The sequence below is a fragment of the Lepeophtheirus salmonis genome, chromosome 9, assembly GCF_016086655.4.
Source record: "Lepeophtheirus salmonis chromosome 9, UVic_Lsal_1.4, whole genome shotgun sequence".
In the NCBI taxonomy this organism is placed as follows: domain Eukaryota; kingdom Metazoa; phylum Arthropoda; class Copepoda; order Siphonostomatoida; family Caligidae; genus Lepeophtheirus; species Lepeophtheirus salmonis.
The window spans coordinates 28,368,750-28,376,741 of NC_052139.2; positions in this window are offsets into that span (position 1 = coordinate 28,368,750).

The window sequence follows — 7,992 nt, forward strand, 5'->3', positions numbered from 1 at the left end:
GGCAAATATCTTTATCGGGTATTATCTGAGTTGAACTAATGTTTAGTACAATGTTGTGTCGGCTTGAGTTAAGGCTTGAATTGAGTATGATAGAAAAAAACGAGAGGAAAGGAAAGGAGTAACCAGTCTCACATGCTCGAAGCCAAAATAAATTGCTGTGAACATTACAAAATAATTAATAGAGTTGTATAAAATATGATATCAACGCGTTTGGATTTTTGTTTTAATTGGTAATCTGAAGAATCTTTTATACTTTCCAAAGTTGTTACTATTATATGTGTATGAATTCTATATATTACCAGGAAAGGATTAACAGCCGTTGGTCGGCCAAGGAGGGGGGAGGGAAATCACAATGGTCCATAATATTCCTTTAATATGTAGACCCCTTCAGCACGGGCCAGTATTATAATTAAAGTTGATAATTTGATAATTCTGTAGAGAAAAACGCGTGCGAGGACAAGGGGGGGGGGAGAAGGGCTTATGGTACCATTGTTTAAAATACTGACATGACTATCAGCTGCCTGCTTTATTATGATTTTTGAGGGTATAACGAAAATATTTATTAGCAAAATGTTAAATGAAGATATACCACGTATAATTGACTTTGATTTATAATTTTTGCAGTAGATTCGAAAACGTTACACTCCATGAAATTGTAATTCATTATGAACCATATTCTCAGAATAATAACTAATGAAACGACAAAGTAGAGTATTTCGAAATATATTTGCAGTTCCAAGTTTAAAAAAAGAAGGCTTTAATTAAATATAATCTACATGCTAAAAAATAAACCATCATACATTTATGTTAAATATACAAAATTAAACAATTGTAATCATATAACTAATAATAATAACATATTATAAATACAGAATATTGAAATAATAGATTGATCCAAATAATATTTTTTTGTTCTGACATGAATTCAGTTAAATATGTAATAACTTTAGGTTGAAAAACACAAGTCAGACGTGGAGTTCAATCAAAAAGATCATCACCTTTTTTTCCTAATGGGGAAGTTGCTATATACAATTGTGCACATGATAGATATATATCAACGAATGAGATCTAAATAATTATTAATAATAAAGTAAATGTCAAAATCATAAAATTGGACAATAAATATACTAATAAGGAAAATGTTAGAATTAAAGCCATCGTATAGATATAGAATTGTCATGAAGGATACGCACACTTGCTAATTATAATGCTACACCCAATGTAACTACCCCCGTTTTTGTAATCATTTAAGCAGCCATTTTTGCCTTTTATGAGTTTTCTGAACACCATTTCATGGGGCTTATCAACCATAGCTAATCCTTAATTGATAAAAAGTAATATTTATTGACTATGTAATATTGGAAAACCTAATTATCATACCCAAACCTTTAAGTGAAGAAACTAATGTCAGACAAACTAGTTGCAAACCATCTAAAGTTACTACTCCCGTTGTTGTGACCATTTAAGTATATTGCATGTAATAAGCATCTTTGTGAGATCAAAGTTAAAGTCTGACTTGATGTATTCATCGTTAACTTGATTTTATAGATGAATATCCATGTTCCTGATATGAGATGAGGATAATGAGTGGCGTGTAATTCTAGACAGGGACTAAAGGCACATTTATATCGATAAATGTAAGAGCCATCTGTTTCTCATCCCAAGTATTTTCCAAATTCCTAGGCCTCCATTTTCAGAAATCCAGACAGAAGGTGACGTTATTTTAGGCATTTTAATCAGTTCTCTATCGACTATCAGCATCTAATATTATTATATTAATATTGAATAATAAAGGCAGGAATGATAACGTTCTTGATTGATAGAAGAAGATATCTATTATTTAATCAATGATGCCATAAGTATTTTCTAACCATCCAACGCACGCTTGTTGTTCTTACAAAATTATCAACCTTAATTATAATTAAAGTTGATAATATTGTAGAGAAAAACGCGTGCAAGGAGAAGGGGAAAAAAGACATATTTATTATTGTAATAAAAATATACCATTATACATCTATGTTAAATATACCAAATTAAACAATTGGAATCATATCACTAATAACAAAAAATTATATATACAGAATATTGAAATAATAGATTGATCCAAATAATATTTTCTTTTCGGAATCCAGTTAAATATGTCATAACATTAGGTTGCAAAACACAAGCGAGACGTGGAGTTTAATCAAAAAGATAATCACCTCTCTTCTTCATGTGGAAGTTGCTATATACAATTGTGCACAGAATAGATATATCTCTACCGATGAGATCTAACTAATTATTAATAATAAAATCAAAATCATCAAATTAGACAATAAATATACTAATAAAAAAAAATGTTAGAATATGAATCCATCATAAAGATTTAGTGCAAAAGCTAATTATGAAGTAATGCCCGGCGATATTACTCCTTATTAAGAGCATCAAAAAAGATATTTTCCCCCGTTATTTATGCTTATATAACAACATACTATTATCATGAAGGATAAACACAATTGCTAATTATAATGCTACACCCAATGTAACTACCCCCGTTGTTGAGACCTTTTAAACAGTTGTTTTTGCCTTTTATGAGTTTTCTGAACACCATTTCTTGTAGCCTATCAACCATAGCTAACCCTTAAGTGATAAAAAAAGAAATATTTATTGACTATATAATATTGGAAAACCTAATTATCATACCCAAGTCTTTAAGTGAAGAAACTAGTGTCAGACAAACTAGTTACGAACCATCCAAAGCTACAAACCCCGTTGTTGTGACCATTTAAGCAGTTGCTTTTACTATTTAATGAGTTGTGTATCATAATTCTTGATATGTTTAGCTAAAATAGAATCATATTTTAGGGTTAGATTTAAAAAAAATTGAATACTTACTGTGAGATAGTACAAAATTCAGAGTTCCATTTCGATATTAGTAAACACTTTTTACTGATAACTTGATCGTCATTTGGTGTGGATGACTCAAAACATTTTTACATGTGTTTCTATAAAGGACATCAGTACCAACATCCTCCATTAATTTAATGATGGTTCCTCGGGAAGGGATATGTTTACCCTTGTATTTCTCCATAAACTTTTCGAACGTAGATGATTAGCAATGGATAAGGTTATATTACATGTAATAAGCATCTTTGTGGATCAAAGTTAAAGTCTGACTTGATGTATTCATCGTTAAATTGATTTTATAGATGAATATCCATTATTATGAGATGAGGATAATGAGTGGCGTGTAACTAGACAGGGGACTAAAGGCACATTTATATCGACAATTCCGACAAACCATCTGTTTCTCATCCGGTAAGTATTTTCCAAATTCCTAGGCCTCCTTTTTCAGATATCCAGACAGAAGGCGACGTTATTTTTTGCATTTTATTCAGTTCTCAATCGACTATCCCCATCTAATATTATTATATTAATATTGAATAATAAAGGCAGGAATGATAACGTTCATGATTGATAGAAGAAGATGTATATTATTTAATCAATGATGCCATAAGTATTTCTTCTCTTCTCCTCGCACGCTTTTCTATTCTTACCAAAATTATCAACCTTAATGATAATATATGTATTACTAGCAAAGGACTGCCCGGCGTTGCTTGATCCAAGTAGAGAGCGGGACAAACCAAGTTTGTTATAAACTTCAAGTAACATATATGAATAAAAAACTGTCTAGATGAGAAGTCCATATTTTGTTTTTGTCAAAAAAAAAAAAAATGTTAAATCGAAATTTGCAAAGAAAATCGCAAAAAACCTTTTTTCCACTAATTTTGCAAAAAAAAGTAGTAAATAGCCTTTACTGGAAGTTTATCAAGAAATACGTACTTGCAAAAACAAAAAAGCTATGGGGTTGTCTAAAAAATAACCCTCTATAACTGGTTCATTTTTGCAAATATTGCAAAAATTATGTAATAAAATGCTACGAAAATTGAAATTACTTTATGTTTGAGTTAAAAATATTATATCCAGAAGACATATTTTCATGGCATTTCTTCATAAAAATTGAAAATTGACCTCTCATGAAAAAATTAGTAGAAAAGAGAAAAAAATGATAAAGTGACCAATAATTTTAGCTACACAAAATTTGTAAGTCATATTTTTAAGCAAACGAATCTCCAATAAATTTATACAATTGAAAATTTATGAAATGTATACATTTGTAGACTCATTAACTATGTAAAAGAATTAAATTTGTAATTTTTGTAATTTTCAAAAAGTGATATATTTTAGACGGAGGAGCATATTTTTATATTTCATAATATAAAAATCATACATGGTATTTTATTCAATACTGCATTATAATGTTGCTTTATAATATTTTATTAGATGCTTTGTTGTACATTTGTATCTGGATATGATAGCCAAAATATTTTCATATAAATGATAAGATGGCCAATATATTTATACAGGGTGACCTAAACGTCTTCGCACAGCAACTTCAAATCAATATATTTCCTAGATGAGGGCATATTTTTTTATTCCGTTTGTTGAATATGATTCGCGCAATTTCCATCTTTGTTGGTTGTTCAGCAAACTTTTTTCTAAAACGTGTTTTTGAGCCTCTAACGATGACATCATGAATATTACTTTATTTAAAAGGGAAAAGCTGTTGAGCCGTTAAGTAAGACCCTACAGCTCTTCTCTACAAAATGACTCTCCTTGAGATGCCCAAAGATAACCAATATCTGTGGGGTTGCCAGAAGGTTTCTTCTTCAACTTGTCGAGGAGGATTTGGAAACGAGTCACACACTTTAATAGATCCAAAGGCTTCAAACCCGTACGTTCTCTAAAGGTTTAAATCTTGTTTCACTAAGTAGTGCATGGTGGTTTGGCTGCTTTCAAATTCATGAACAATGCCATTGACGGTCACCTTGCCTCTTCTGCTTTTAATGGTACCTTTAACTGCCTCAAACATTTTTTTTTGCCTTAATCTGGACCTTGTGGAAGTTTTTGGTGTGGCTTTCGCGGTTACCTGGTACACAGTAAAGCGGTTACAGCCGAGGACATTAGAGATCTCTCTTACTGATTTTCCGCTTGTGGATCGTTCTGGAATCGATCCATGTTTTTATTTATGGCCTTCCTTTTTCTCAGTTGACTTTGTATATTTTTTGGTTCACAGTTTCTTTAGAAAAAGGTTTAGAATAAGTTATTACGGTGAAACATCGAAATATAACAATATGACAGAGGTTTGCCATTAAAAAAAAATTGAATTTTAGGCAACGGGCCTGTATATATAATTCATTTTAAAAGTTGTGGATAAATAATATGACAAATGAAAGTCTGGGATAGATAGCAGTTGATAAGATTGTCTTATTTGGACAACTACCATATATTTTTGGCCTGTTTTCTTGTTCTATTTGGAGGAAAGATTGTCGGATACATTAAAGTTAACGAAGTGAGATAAAGAGTGAGATCCGTTATATTTCTTTCATCTTGTTGCTACACTCATCTCAAATATTCTACAAATTATCAGGATTGCCATCTTCAATTTCAATTTAGTGGCATTTAATATTATTTGAATCTTGTATGTAGTAGAAAAGAATGTTCACTCTTCAGATTGGCAACTCCAAAAGAACGGTAAGCTTAAACATGCAATCGATTAGCATGAATGATCATAATTATTAAGCTTAAGATTTGTGAACAAAAACTCAATTTCTCCAAAATCGCTCGTTTTCTCTTTTTTGTGTGAAAAATTACTCGTTTTTATAAATTGGTATGAAATAAATCGATAAAATTTGTAATCAAGTTTCAATACTACATAGTTTTTGTTAGTCATTGATGATATTTTTGGGGTTAAAATCCACTTTCAAAACCCTCTATTATTAGGTCAGAAAGCAATAGAAAAAACCTCCTCACTTTATGAAAGGAAAAGATATGTATTTGATGTAAAGAAGGTAATAATTAGATGGTCAGATAACTGAGGGAGTTAGATTCTAATTACATCCAGGAAAATTTGCCACTAAATTGACTGTTGAATAATCCATCTGGAATCTTGTGACCAAGGTGAAATCTTTTTGCACCAAATTGCAAAATCTTGATATTCCACTTATGCAAAAGGTTAGACGTATAATCAATGGTGGTAATGACGAGACGCATCCGTCTAAAAGACTCCTAAAGATCTTACTAACTTCAAATTTGCTCAAACCCTTAAAACTACCAATTCTGATCAAAGGCCAAAATTAAGGTAAGAAAACATTTCAAAACCCTTAATTTGTCGATATAATATAGCACGATTTATGAATAAAGGATTATCAATACAACCCAGTACTAATTATATTTTTAATTATTTTATAAAATTTATTTTTTATTTAAAACAAAATGGCTCATTTTTGATATTTTCGGTGCTAATCTTTCAAAATTTTAACATTCTTTTTTTTACTCATTTTCCCAGAATAAATGGCTCAAAAATTTAAAGTCTAATAATTATATTGAAGTGTGAATCATTTTCAAATAGATCAATAATTATTTTTGTTCGACAAAGGGTCATGAAACACCTTGAATCAGTGTTTTGATATCCTAGAATCCATCAAGACATTAATTCAAGGATGTGACTACAACACTCAAATGATTGGTTAAATATTTTTTAATTATCATTCTTTTTTTCATTTACTTAAATTCAATTTATGATATTCATAAATTACAATTTGCAGAATTTTAAACTCTGTGAATATGAAAAGTCTACAAAAATAAATAAATGCCCATAAGTTAGCAAGAATTACCGATCAGCAAATCATTGAACAAAAGAAGAAGAAGAAAAAATCACCTCATCGATATCTACAGGGTTCTTCATAAGTTGTAAGAGTTACATAATTTGCAGGAAGTTTTTAGGGCTCTACGATCAATCTCCAATCTGATTGGCTTAAACATAAATCCCAGATCAATTACACAAAATAAAAAATAAAAATGGTAACAATTATTATTTTTTTTTTAAATTTGAAAACTTAAATTTTTGTATAAAAACCCCGGAAGTGGAGGGTAGAACAATGTGAGAAGTTTTATGAACAATTAGATAGACCATCGAAGATAATCCAAAAAGGTCAATCCACAAATTATCATAGGAGTTTAGTCTCTCGGAAGCCACATTGTGCAGAGCGCTAGGGTACTTTAGTATGACCGCATATGTCAGATGGAAAAGTCAGCCAGAATCGTACAAAAACAGTAAACGAAAGAGGGAAAACCTTTAGCGGAATAATTGAGAACATGCTGGAGACAGAAGGTGGCCATTTTGATAAATGAAAGTTGAATATGTAAATAATTAATTGTATTATTAAATATTTTGTATATGACCATCCAGACTGCCTCCAATAGGCATTGGACTGGGCTAAATTTATTTCCAAGATTGGCTGACACACACATTAGAGTCCAAAGTTAAGGTTTATTCTTATCAAAATTTGTTATCTCTTCGCATCATCATCGAAAAAGTTATGATGGACTTTCTGAGCTGGTCTACTTTGGATAATACTACATACCAAATATTAGTCAAATCCGTTTCCTCGTGGAAATTTCTCATAGAATATCTCATCTCATAGACCCATACATATGTATATCCAGGTTTAATGGAAATACAAGGTTATACCATAAAATGTGTCGACTGATGTTTGACTTCTACCATTTTTTTAAATAATGGCGTCATAGACTATGATTGGTTGCGTTTTTTGGTTAAAATCTATCTGTCTTGCCTAGCAGTATGCACGATACATCAAATTGAAAATTATAGCAATAGTGTTGTCATAGACTATGATTGGTTGCATGTTTTCTCATGACCTATCTGACTTGCCCAGCAGCCGGTGCGATACATCAAATTTAAAATTGTAGCTAGTCGTATTACATGTTGGTTAACCTTGTACATTTAAACTACCACTTTTTTAACGTTTGACAGCTGTAGTAATATTCTCATTGTGTCTAATATTTAGTAAAAGGTCTTCGGTTTACGAAATGGTTAAGTTTACGCTCAAAGAAAATTGGGAAATACTGAAGACCTACTACCAAAATGGA